The following is a 12,626-nucleotide window of genomic DNA, read 5'->3' on the forward strand; positions in this document are numbered from 1 at the left end:
AGTAGATAATATACAGAAGTGAAATAAACAATAAAAATTAACAGTAAACATTACACTCACAGAAGTTCCAAATGAATAGAGACGTTTCAAATGTCATATTATGGCTATGTACAGTGTTGTAACGATGTGTAAATAGTTAAAGTACAAAAGGGACAATAAATTAACATAAATATGGGTTGTATTTACAATGGTGTTTGTTCTTCACTGGTTGACCATTTCTTGTGGCAACAGGTCACAAATATTGCTGCTGTGATGGCACACTGTGGTATTTCACCCAGTAGATATGGGAGTTGATCAAAATCGGGCTTGTTTTCAAATTCTTTCTGGATCTGTGTAATCTGAGGGAAATATGTGCCACTAATATGGTCATACATTGGGCAGGAGGTTAGGAAGCGCAGCTCAGTTTCCACCTCATTTTATGGGCAGTGTGCACATAGCTTGTCTTCTCTTGAGAGCCAGGTATGCCTACGGCGGCCTTTCTCAATAGCAAGGTTATGCTCACTCTGTACTTAGGCAAAGCTTTCCTTAAGGTTGGGTCAAATCAAATCAAATCAAATTTTATTTGTCACATACGCATGGTTAGCAGATGTTAATGCGAGTGTAGCGAAATGCTTGTCAGTCACACTGGTCAGGTATTCTACCACAGTGTACTCTCTGTTTAGTGCCAAATATTTTGATGATCATCATCATTTGATGACAGTCGCCTCGCTTTGCGTTCTTAGGAAACTATGCAGTTTTTTTATGTATTCTTACATTGTTACCCAGGAAATATGAAGTCTTTTACATACAGCCAGGAAGAACTATTGAGCAACGTCAACTTACCAACATTACTACCATGAATACGACTTTCCTGAAGCAGATCCTCTCTCCGGACCACCACCTAACACAATGGATCTAATTCCAGCAGCTGACCGAAAACAACGGCGACGCAGAAGGGGCAGACGAAGCTGGCTTCTGGTCAGGTTTTGAAAACGGGCACATCGCTCTCCACTCCCGAGTATACTACTCGCCAATGTCCAGTCTCTTGACAACAAGGTAGATGAAATTCTAGCAAGGGTTGCCTTCCAGAGACACGGGAACATGGCTCTCTCGGGATATATTGTCGGAATTGGTTCAGCCACCGGGCTTCTCCATGCAGAGAAAACACCTCTCTGGGAAGAGGAAGGGTGGGGGTATGCTTTGCACCAATAATTGTTAATCATAACAACGTACAGGAACTCAAGTCCTTCTTGCTCACCCGACCTAGAATTCCTTACAATCAAATGTCGGCCATTCTACCTACCAAGAGTATTCTCGTTCTCTCCCCCCCCCCAAGCGAACACCAAGACGGCCCTCCAAGGAACTTCACTCGACTCTATGTAACCTGGAAATGATATATCCGGAGGCTGCTTTACTGTTGCTAGGGATTGTAACAAAGCAAATTTGAGATCAATGTTACCTACATTTTATCAGCATATTTATTGCACGACACGTAGATCTAATACTCTCGACCTGCTACTCTAACTTCCACCATGCATACAAAGCCCTCCCCCGCCCTCCCTTCGGCAAATCCGACCACGACGCCATCTTGCTAGTCCCGGCTTATCAGCAGAAACTCAAACAGGATGTACCAGTGACGAGAACCATTCAACGCTGGTCTGACTAATCGGAAGCCACGCTCCAAGATTGTTTTGATTACGTGGACTGGAATATGTTCCGATCAGCCTCAGGGGACAACGTTGAACTATACGCTGACTCGGTGAGTGCGTTTATATAAATAAGTGCATTGGAGAATGTCGTACCCACTGTGACTATTAAAACCTACTCTAACCAGAAATCGTGGATGGATGGTGGCACTTTTTCACGCTTCCAGACAAACTAAACACCACTTTGAGGATAATGCAGTGCCACCATCGCGGATCGCTAACTAAGACTCCACCCCCTTCTCCTTCTCAGTGGCTGACATGAGTAAAACATTTAAACTTGTTAACCCTCGCCAGGCTGCTGGCCCAGACAGCATCCCTAGCCATGTCCTCAGAGCATGCGCAGACCCGCTGGCTGGTGTGTTTACAGACATTTAATCGCTCCCTATCCCACTCTGCTGTCCCTACATGCTTCAAGATGCAAAAGATAACTGAACTAAATGACCACTGCCCTGTAGCACTCACTTCCTTCATCATGAAGTGCTTTGAGAGGCTAGTCAAGGATCATATCACCGCCAACTTACCGGCCACCCTAGACCCACTTCAGTTGCATACCGCCCCAACAGCTCCACAAATGACGCAATCACCATCACACTGCACACTGCCCTATCCCATCTGGACAAAAAAAATACCCATGTAAAAGTGCTGTTCATTGACTACAGCATTCAACATCATAGTACCCTCCAAGCTCATCAAGCTGGAGGCCCTGGGTCTCAACCCCTCCCTTTGCAACTGGGTCCTGGACTTTCTGACGGGCCGCCCCCAGGTGGTGGAGGTAGGAAATATCTCCACTTCGCTAACCCTTAACACTGGGGCCCCACAAGGGTGTGTGCTCAGCCCTCTCCTGGACTCCCTGTTCTCCCACAACTGCGTGGTCATGCACACCTCCAACTCAATCATCAAGTTTGCAGACGACACAACCGTAGTGGGCTTGATCACCAACAACGACGAGACAGCCTACAGGGAGGAGGTGAGGACATTCGGAGTGTGGTGTCAGGAAAACGATCTCTCACTCAACGTCAATAAAACAAAGGAGATAATCGTGGACTTCAGGAAATAGCAGAGGGAGCACCCTCCTACCTACATCGAAGGGACCGGAGTAAAGTTAAGTTCCTGGGCAAAGGAACCTCAGGAGGCTGAAGAAATTTGGCCTGTCACCTAAAATACTCACAAACTTTTAAAGATGCACAATCGAGTGCATCCTGTTGGGCTGTATCACAACCTGGTACGGCAACTGCACCGCCCTCAACCTCAAGGCTCTCCAGAGGGTGGTGCAGTCTGCACAACGCATCACTGGGGGCAAACTACCTTCCCTCCATGACACCTACAGCACCCGATGTCACAGGAAGGCCAAAAAGATCATCAAGGACCACAACCACCAGAGCCACTGCCGGTTCACTGCACTATCATCCAGGAGGTGAGGTCAGTACAGGTGCATCAAAGCTAGGACCGAGAGACTGAAAAACAGCTTCTATCTCAAGGCCATCAGACTGTTAAACAGCCATCACTAACTCAGAGAGGCTACTGCCTACATTGAGTCCCAATCACTGGACACTTTAATAAATGGTTCACTAGTCACTTTTAACAATGTCACTTTAAATAATGCCACTTTGATCATGTTTACATGTCTTACATTACTCATATCACATGTACAGTTGAAGTCAGAAGTTTACATACACTTAGGTTGGAGTCATTAACTTGTTTTTCAACCACTCCACAAATTTCTTGTTAACAAACTATAGTTTTGGTAAGTCGGTTAGGACATCTACTTTGTGCATGACACAAGTAATTTTTCCAACAGTTGTTTACAGACAGATTATTTTACTTATAATTCACTATATCACAATTCTAGTGGATCAGAAGTTTACATACACTAAATTGACTGTGCCTTTAAACAGCTTGGAAAATTCCAGAAAATTGCCATGGCTTTAGAGGCTTCTGATAGGCTAATTGACAGAATTTGAGTCAATTGGAGGTGTACCTGTGGATGTATTTCAAGGCCTACCCTAATTGACAATTGTACCCTAACTCAGTGCTTCTTTGCTTGACATCATGGAAAAATCAAAAGAAATCAGCCAAGACCTCAGAAAATAAATTGTAGACCTCCACAAGTCTGGTTCATCCTTGGGAGCCATTTCCAAACGCCTGAAGGTGCCATGTTCATCTGTACAAACAATAGTACGCAAGTATAAACACCATGGGACCACGTAGCCTTCACACCGCTCAGGAAGGAGACGCGTTCTGTCTCGTAGAGATGAACGTACTTTGGTGTGAAAAGTGCAAATCAATCCCAGAACAACAGTAAAGGACCCTGTGAAGATGGAGGAAACGGGTACAAAAGGATCTATATCCACAGTAAAACGAGTCCTATATCGACATAAGCTGAATGATCACTCAGCAAAGAAGAAGCCACTGCTCCAAACCGCCATAAAACAGCCAGACTACGGTTTGCAACTGCACATGGGGATAAAGATTGTACTTTTTAGAGAAATGTCCTCTGGTCTGATTAAACAGAAATAGAACTGTTTGGCCATAATGACCATCGTTATCTTTGGAGGAAAAAGGGGGAGGCTTGCATGCCGAAGAACACCATCCCAACCGTGAAGCATGGGGGTGGCGGCAGCATGTTGTGGGGGTGCTTTGCTGCAGGAGGGACTGGTGCACTTAACAAAATAGATGGCACGATGAGGTAGGAAAATTCTGAGGATATATTGAAGCAACATCTCATGACATCAGTCAGGAAGTTAAAGCTTGGTTGCAAATTGGTCTTCCAAATGGACAATGACCCCATGCATACTTTCAAAGTTGTGGCAAAATGGCTTAAGGACAACAAAGACAAGGTATTGGAGCGGCCATCACAAAGCCCTGACCTCAATCCTATAGAAAATGTGTGGGCAGAACTGAAAAAGCATGTGCGAGCAAAGAGGCCTACAAACCTGACTCAGTTACACCAGCTCTGTCAGGAGGAATGGGCCAAAATTCACCCAACTTATTGTGGGAAGCTTGTGGAAGGCTACCCAAAACTTTTGACCCAAGTTAAACTATTTAAACGCAATGCTACCAAATACTAATTGAGTGTATGTAAACTTCTGACCCAATTGGAAATGTGATGAAAGAAATAAAAGCTGAAATATATCATTCTCTCGACTAATATTCTGACATTTCACATTCTTAAAATAAAGTGGTGATCCTAACTGAACAAAGACAGGGAATTTTTACTTGGGTTAAATGTCAGGAATTGTGGAAAACTGAGTTTAAATGTATTTGTCTAAGGTGTATGTAAACTTCTGACTTCAACTCTATATACTGTATTTTATACCATCTACTGCATCATGCCTATGCCGCTCGGCCATCGCTCATCCGTATTCTTATATGTACATATTCTCATTCACCCCATTAGATTTGTGTGTATTAGGTAGCTGTTGGGGAATTGTTAGATTACTTGTTAGATATTAATGCACTGTTGGAACTAGAAGCACAAGCATTTCATTTCACTACATTCGTGTTAACATCTGCTAACCATGTGTTTGTGACCAATAAGATTTGATTTGAATAGCATTCTAGTTTGCGCTGTTCTTTTGTGAATTATTTCCAATGTCGCCAAGTAATTATCTTTTTATTTTCTCATGATTCGGTTGGGTCTAATTGTGTTGCTGTCCCGGGGTCTGTTTGTGTCTGTGAACAGAGCCCCAGGACCAGCTTGCTTAGGGGACTCTTCTCCAGATTCATCTCTCTTTTGGTTGATGGTTTTGTTATGGAAGCGCTTTCTTTTAAGTGGTTGTATAATTGAACGTCTCTTTTCTGGATTTTGATAATTTGCGGGTATCGGCCTAATTCTGCTCTGCACGCATTATTTGGTGTTTTACATTGTACACAGAGGATATTTTTTTGCAGAATTCTGCATGCTGAGCCTCAATTTGGTGTTTTGTCCCATTTTGTGAATTATTGGTTGGTGAGCAGACCCCAGACCTCAGAACTATAAAGGGCAATGGGTTCTTGAACTGATTCAAGTATTTTTATCCAGATCCTAATTGGTGTGTCCTAACATTGATTGCTGATCCTAACATTTTGTGTTCCTTTTGATGGCATAGAGGGCCCTTGTCTCTCAGATCGTTCACAGCTTTGTGGAAGTTACCTATGTTTAGGCCAAGTAATGTAATGTATTGTTTTTTGTGTACTCTAGGGCAAAGGTGTCTAGAAGGAATTTGTATTTGTGGTCCTGGCGACTGGACCTTTTTTGGAACACCATTATTTTGGTCTTACTGAGATTTACTGTCAGGGCCCAGGTCTGACAGAATCTGTGCAGAAGATCTAGGTGCTATTGTAGGCCCTCCTTGGTTGGTGACAGAAGCACCAGATCATCAGCAAACAGTAGACATTTGACTTCAGATTCTAGTAGGGTGAGGCCGGGTGCTGCAGACTGTTCTAGTGCCCTCGCCAATTAGTTGATATATATGTTGAAGAGGGTGGGTGCAGCTTAAGTTGCATCCCTGTCTCACCCCCACGGCCCTGTGGGAAGAAATTTGTGTTTTTTGGCCAATTTTAACCGCACGCATACTTGTTTGTGTACATGGATTTTATAATGTTGTCAATTTGTATAGCAGATCAACAAAGCATGAGAAGACTTTGCCTTTGTTTTGGTTTGTTTGTCAATTAGGGTGTGCAGTGTGAATACGTGGTCTGTCGTATGAAAATTTGGTAATAGCCAATTTGATATTTGCTCAGTACATTGTTTTCACTGACGAGTCTGCCTTTTCCTATCTCTCTCTACCCCTCTCTCGTTCTCTCTCTCTACCCCCCACCCTCTCTCTAACCCCCTCTCTACGCCTCTCTCTCTACCCCCCCCCCCCCCCCCCTCTCTCTCTCTCTCTCTCTCGTGCGCACACACACACAACCACAGAGAAGTCGGCAGTGTGATGTAATCGTTAGACTGGGGCTATATGACTTCAGTGCTGTCTGACATGTTTTGTTCAAATTAAAACGCTTCACTTTTATATAACCAACGAGTCATCCTATAACCCACATAACGAAAGGCACAAATGCGACAACAGGAGAAATGGGGCCTGTGTAGTGAGTCGTATAGAGCCATGCTCAGTGATGCTTATGCCTTCATTGCCTTGTGGAATGAACAATGTGTCATGGCCCAAAGGAGTGACTGTGCTTTGCGTACAGTGTGGCTTGGAGTGTGGTTCAATGGAAATGTCATTTTCAGAGTTGGACCAGAAGACCTTAAAGGTTGAGGTACAGTATGTCTCAGAGACCGGACAGTTTGGGTCAGAGTTTTAATGATTGTGATCAGATGTAAGATCTGGTAAGAAGTTGTCATTCCTGTTAAGGAGTTTCTTTATAACAAAGCACATACAAACATGCACCAACACATGCATGCTGACCACGTTAACTAAACCACGCACGCTGACCACGTTAACTAAACCACGCATGCTGACTACGTTAACTAAACCACGCATGTGACCACATTAACTAAACCACGCATGTGACCACATTAACTAAACCACGCATGCTGACTACGTTAACTAAACCACGCATGTGACCACATTAACTAAACCACGCATGCTGACTACGTTAACTAAACCACGCATGCTGACTATGTTAACTAAACCACGCATGTGACCACGTTAACTAAACCACGCATGCTAACCACGTTAACTAAACCACGCATGCTGACCACGTTAACTAAACCACGCATGCTGACCACGTTAACTAAACCACGCACGCTGACCACGTTAACTAAACCACGCATGCTGACTAAACCACGCATGTGACCACGTTGACTAAACCACGCATGCTGACCACGTTAACTAAACCACGCATGCTGACTAAACCACGCATGTGACCACGTTGACTAAACCACGCATGTGACCACATTAACTAAACCACGCATGCTGACTACGTTAACTAAACCACGCATGCTGACCACGTTAACTAAACCACGCACGCTGACCACGTTAACTAAACCACGCATGCTGACTAAACCACGCATGTGACCACATTAACTAAACCACGCATGCTGACTACGTTAACTAAACCACGCATGCTGACCACGTTAACTAAACCACGCACGCTGACCACGTTAACTAAACCACGCATGCTGACTAAACCACGCATGTGACCACGTTGACTAAACCACGCATGCTGACCACGTTAACTAAACCACGCATGCTGAATACGTTAACTAAACCACGCATGTGACCACGTTGACTAAACCACGCATGCTGACCACGTTAACTAAACCACGCATGCTGACTACGTTAACTAAACCACGCATGCTGACTACGTTAACTAAACCACGCATGTTGACCACGTTGACTAAACCACGCATGCTGACTACGTTAACTAAACCACGCATGTTGACCACGTTGACTAAACCACGCACGCTGACCACGTTGACTAAACCACGCATGTTGACCACATTAACTAAACCACGCACGCTGACCACATTAACTAAACCACGCACGCTGACCATGCTGACTAAACCACGCACGCTGACCATGCTGACCACGTTAACTAAACCACGCATGTGACCACGTTGACTAAACCACGCACGCTGACCACGTTGACTAAACCACGCATGTGACCACGTTAACTAAACCACGCATGCTGACTAAACCACGCATGCTGACTAAACCACGCACACTGACCATGTTGACTAAACCACGCATGTGACCACGTTAACTAAACCACGCATGCTGAATAAACCACGCATGCTGACTAAACCACGCACGCTGACCACGTTAACTAAACCACGCACACTGACCACGTTAACTAAACCACGCACGCTGACCACGTTAACTAAACCACGCACGCTGACCACGTTAACTAAACCACGCATGTGACCACGTTGACTAAACCACGCATGCTGACCACGTTGACTAAACCACGCACGCTGACTACGTTAACTAAACCACGCATGCTGACCACGTTAACTAAACCACGCATGCTGACTAAACCACGCACGCTGACTACGTTAACTAAACCACGCATGTTGACTACGTTAACTAAACCACGCATGTTGACCACGTTAACTAAACCACGCATGTGACCACATTAACTAAACCACGCATGTGACCACATTAACTAAACCACGCATGTGACCACATTAACTAAACCACGCATGTGACCACATTAACTAAACCACGCATGTGACCACATTAACTAAACCACGCATGTGACCACATTAACTAAACCACGCATGTGACCACATTAACTAAACCACGCATGTGACCACATTAACTAAACCACGCATGTGACCACATTAACTAAACCACGCACGCTGACCACTTTAACTAAACCACGCATGTGACCACACACAATAAAAAGGAATTTCACTCAGATTAACCAGACTGATCACAAAAATAGATGGTGATTTCGGACATTTGGAAAAATACAACAGAAAGTTGATATATCTTCCTCAACACTCGCAGTCATTTTATTTGTATTTTTATGAGCTGCACTTCCACAGTTCACAATTCTCTAGCAAGCCGCGAGAATACTTGAGTCTTGATGGTAATAGCACGTCGTTTTCTAAATCATTTTGCATGTTGTTGTTTTTAATAACCCAAACCATAACCTAACCTTAACCATTTGGAATTAATACCTAAACTATTAACCATTTGAGTTATTTCTGTCTTAACCCTATAAACCCCTGGAATTAACCCTGTAACCCCCTATAATTAACTCTGTAACCACACGGAAGAAATTTGTAAAAAGAATACGTTGAATTTGAAGGGAAACGATAAGATCTTGTTGGATTCACACCCCTCTCCTCCTAGTGTGAGAGGTTGCAGCAAAAGTGGTGTCCCTTTTTGCCTGTAGTGTTAAATGTGGCCTCAGGGAGGCAGTGTGGGATGGTATGTGTTGTGGAAGCAAGCCCACAGCCTGTCTACAGAAGGCCCAGTCCTCGTTAGGTCTTGTCAGATGTCTCTCTCCCCTCTCTGGCTCTGGCTCTGTTTAAATTTTTTAAATTTTTTTAAACAAATGTCTTGCATAAGACAATTTGTCTCAATGAGACTTAACCTACATGAACAAAAGTTAAACTGTGACGACGATAACAGCAACACATCAGGGTATTCTTTATACACGTTCTTCTTTCTGGACAGTTTTCACTCCAAATTTGCTACAGCTCAGCAATGTCTGAGCTTCTCCAGCTTCTCTGTTTGGTTCCTGTCCTCTTTGCTGTTGTCGGATGTCAGATTGTTTGTGTGTGCACGGTTTGTATCGTTGACTGTTCATGTGAGAAGGTTTTTTGTAGACTGTATATCTGAATTAGTGTGCTTGAGTGTTTGGTTGTTATATAGTGTGGGTGTGTGTGCATTTGTGTATGTGTCCAATCGACCGTCCTCTGGCTTCCCATCATGCCGTGTGACTCACTGTGTAAGTGGGGCTGTGACAATGTGTATATGACTCACTGTGTGGCTGTGACAATGTGTATGTGACTCACTGTGAATGGCCTGGGACTAGGCCGTGGGTGTCTCCACCACTCCTCTCCCCTTCCCTCCACATCGCTCAGCCATGCCAAGCCCAGAGGTCCAAACAATCCCATAATGACCTTCTTCTGTCCTTCACTGAACCCTAACCCCCCCTCCCCCTCCCCCGGGAGAGGAAGACTTACACAGCGTCCCCAGCAGCAATTATGTCACTGTATGGCCACACTGTAAGTTTATATTTTAGAAGCAATATTGTATATTTACCTAAAATGTACTTCTAGTGAGGAAATAATAAGTTCTTGAAATAAAATAATATCGTGCGAACTAGTCTTGTTACTCCCAGGACTGCTGTATTGTAACTATAGGAAGCAATGAAATAAACCTTTCACTCGAAGCTGTCGCGACGCATGTGTGTGACGTAAGAGATGTCGGAAGAAGTCTTACTGGCTGATTTATGTATCTCAATAGAAGTCTTACTGACTGACTGATGTATCTCAGTAGAAGTCTTACTGACTGACTGATGTATCTCAATAGAAGTCTTACTGACTGACTGATGTATCTCAATAGAAGTCTTACTGGCTGGCTGACTGATGTATCTCAATAGAAGTCTTACTGGCTGGCTGACTGATGTATCTCAATAGAAGTCTTACTGACTGACTGATGTATCTCAATAGAAGTCTTACTGACTGACTGATGTATCTCAGAGTAGAAGTCTTACTGACTGACTGATGTATCTCAGTAGAATTCTTACTGGCTGACTGATGTATCTCAGTAGAAGTCTTACTGACTGATTTATGTACCTCAATAGAAGTCTTACTGGCTGGCTGACTGATGTATCTCAGTAGAAGTCTTACTGGCTGATTTATGTATCTCAGTAGAAGTCTTACTGGCTGACTGATGTATCTCAGTAGAAGTCTTACTGACTGACTGATGTATCTCAATAGAAGTCTTACTGACTGACTGATGTATCTCAATAGAAGTCTTACTGGCTGGCTGACTGATGTATCTCAATAGAAGTCTTACTGGCTGGCTGACTGATGTATCTCAATAGAAGTCTTAGTGACTGACTGATGTATCTCAATAGAAGTCTTACTGGCTGGCTGACTGATGTATCTCAATAGAAGTCTTACTGACTGACTGATGTATCTCAGAGTAGAGGTCTTACTGACTGACTGATGTATCTCAGTAGAATTCTTACTGGCTGACTGATGTATCTCAGTAGAAGTCTTACTGACGGATTTATGTACCTCAATAGAAGTCTTACTGGCTGGCTGACTGATGTATCTCAGTAGAAGTCTTACTGGCTGACTGATGTATCTCAGTAGAAGTCTTACTGACTGACTGATGTATCTCAGTAGAAGTCTTACTGGCTGGCTGACTGATGTATCTCAATAGAAGTCTTACTGGCTGGCTGACTGATGTATCTCAATAGAAGTCTTACTGGCTGGCTGACTGATGTATCTCAATAGAAGTCTTACTGGCTGGCTGACTGATGTATCTCAATAGAAGTCTTACTGGCTGGCTGACTGATGTATCTCAGTAGAAGTCTTACTGGCTGATTTATGTATCTCAGTAGAAGTCTTACTGACTGACTGATGTATCTCAGAGTAGAAGTCTTACTGACTGACTGATGTATCTCAGTAGAAGTCTTACTGGCTGACTGATGTATCTCAGTAGAAGTCTTACTGACTGATTTATGTATCTCAATAGAAGTCTTACTGGCGGACTTTCTGTCATTTCAGATGAACATACAAACTGACTGCGGCTACATCACCGATTAGCGGAACAGCTATTGTGTATCATGTCCATGTTGAATCATATAATAATATAACTGCAATGCTATATTCTTACTGGGGTTGGGGTCAATTCCATTTCACTTTACTTCCTGAATAAGTTGAAATGGACCTCAACCCTGATACCTACACAATTTTGTTCAGTGTTTTTCCAACTTTCCCCTCTGAAAGACACAGTTATGTTCCTACCATGGTCTGAGGGAAGCAAAAGCCATTATTTCACAGGAAGTCATCGTGTACAGCAACAATGCTTGTCCCCAACATCAAGATTAGGCCCCGAATATTAATGCGCCCCCTCTCCGTTATCTCAAAATAACATCTTATTTCTCATTAAAACATCTGTGGCCAGCACATTTTGTCTTCCCCACTGGCGGGAATGTGAGGGCAAGTTTTGAAGTCTGGTCTTATCCGTTTTTGTAGTTTACAGATTAAAAGACCAGACAATCCTTCCATTACTGATGAGACATGGCTAGAATAAGCAGAGACACGGCTAGAATGAACCAATAAGGCCCGAGGGGGGTGTGGTATATGGCCTATATACCACGGCTAAGGGCTGTTCTTAGGCACGAGGCAATATGCCACATACCCCTTAGGTGCCTAATTGCTATTATAAACTGATTACCAATGTAATTAGAGCAGTAAAAATACATGTTTTGTCATACGCGTGGTATACGGTCTGATATACTACAGCTGTCAGACAATCTGTATTC

This window comes from Oncorhynchus clarkii, chromosome 5 (genome assembly GCF_045791955.1).
Source record: "Oncorhynchus clarkii lewisi isolate Uvic-CL-2024 chromosome 5, UVic_Ocla_1.0, whole genome shotgun sequence".
Classification (NCBI taxonomy): domain Eukaryota; kingdom Metazoa; phylum Chordata; class Actinopteri; order Salmoniformes; family Salmonidae; genus Oncorhynchus; species Oncorhynchus clarkii.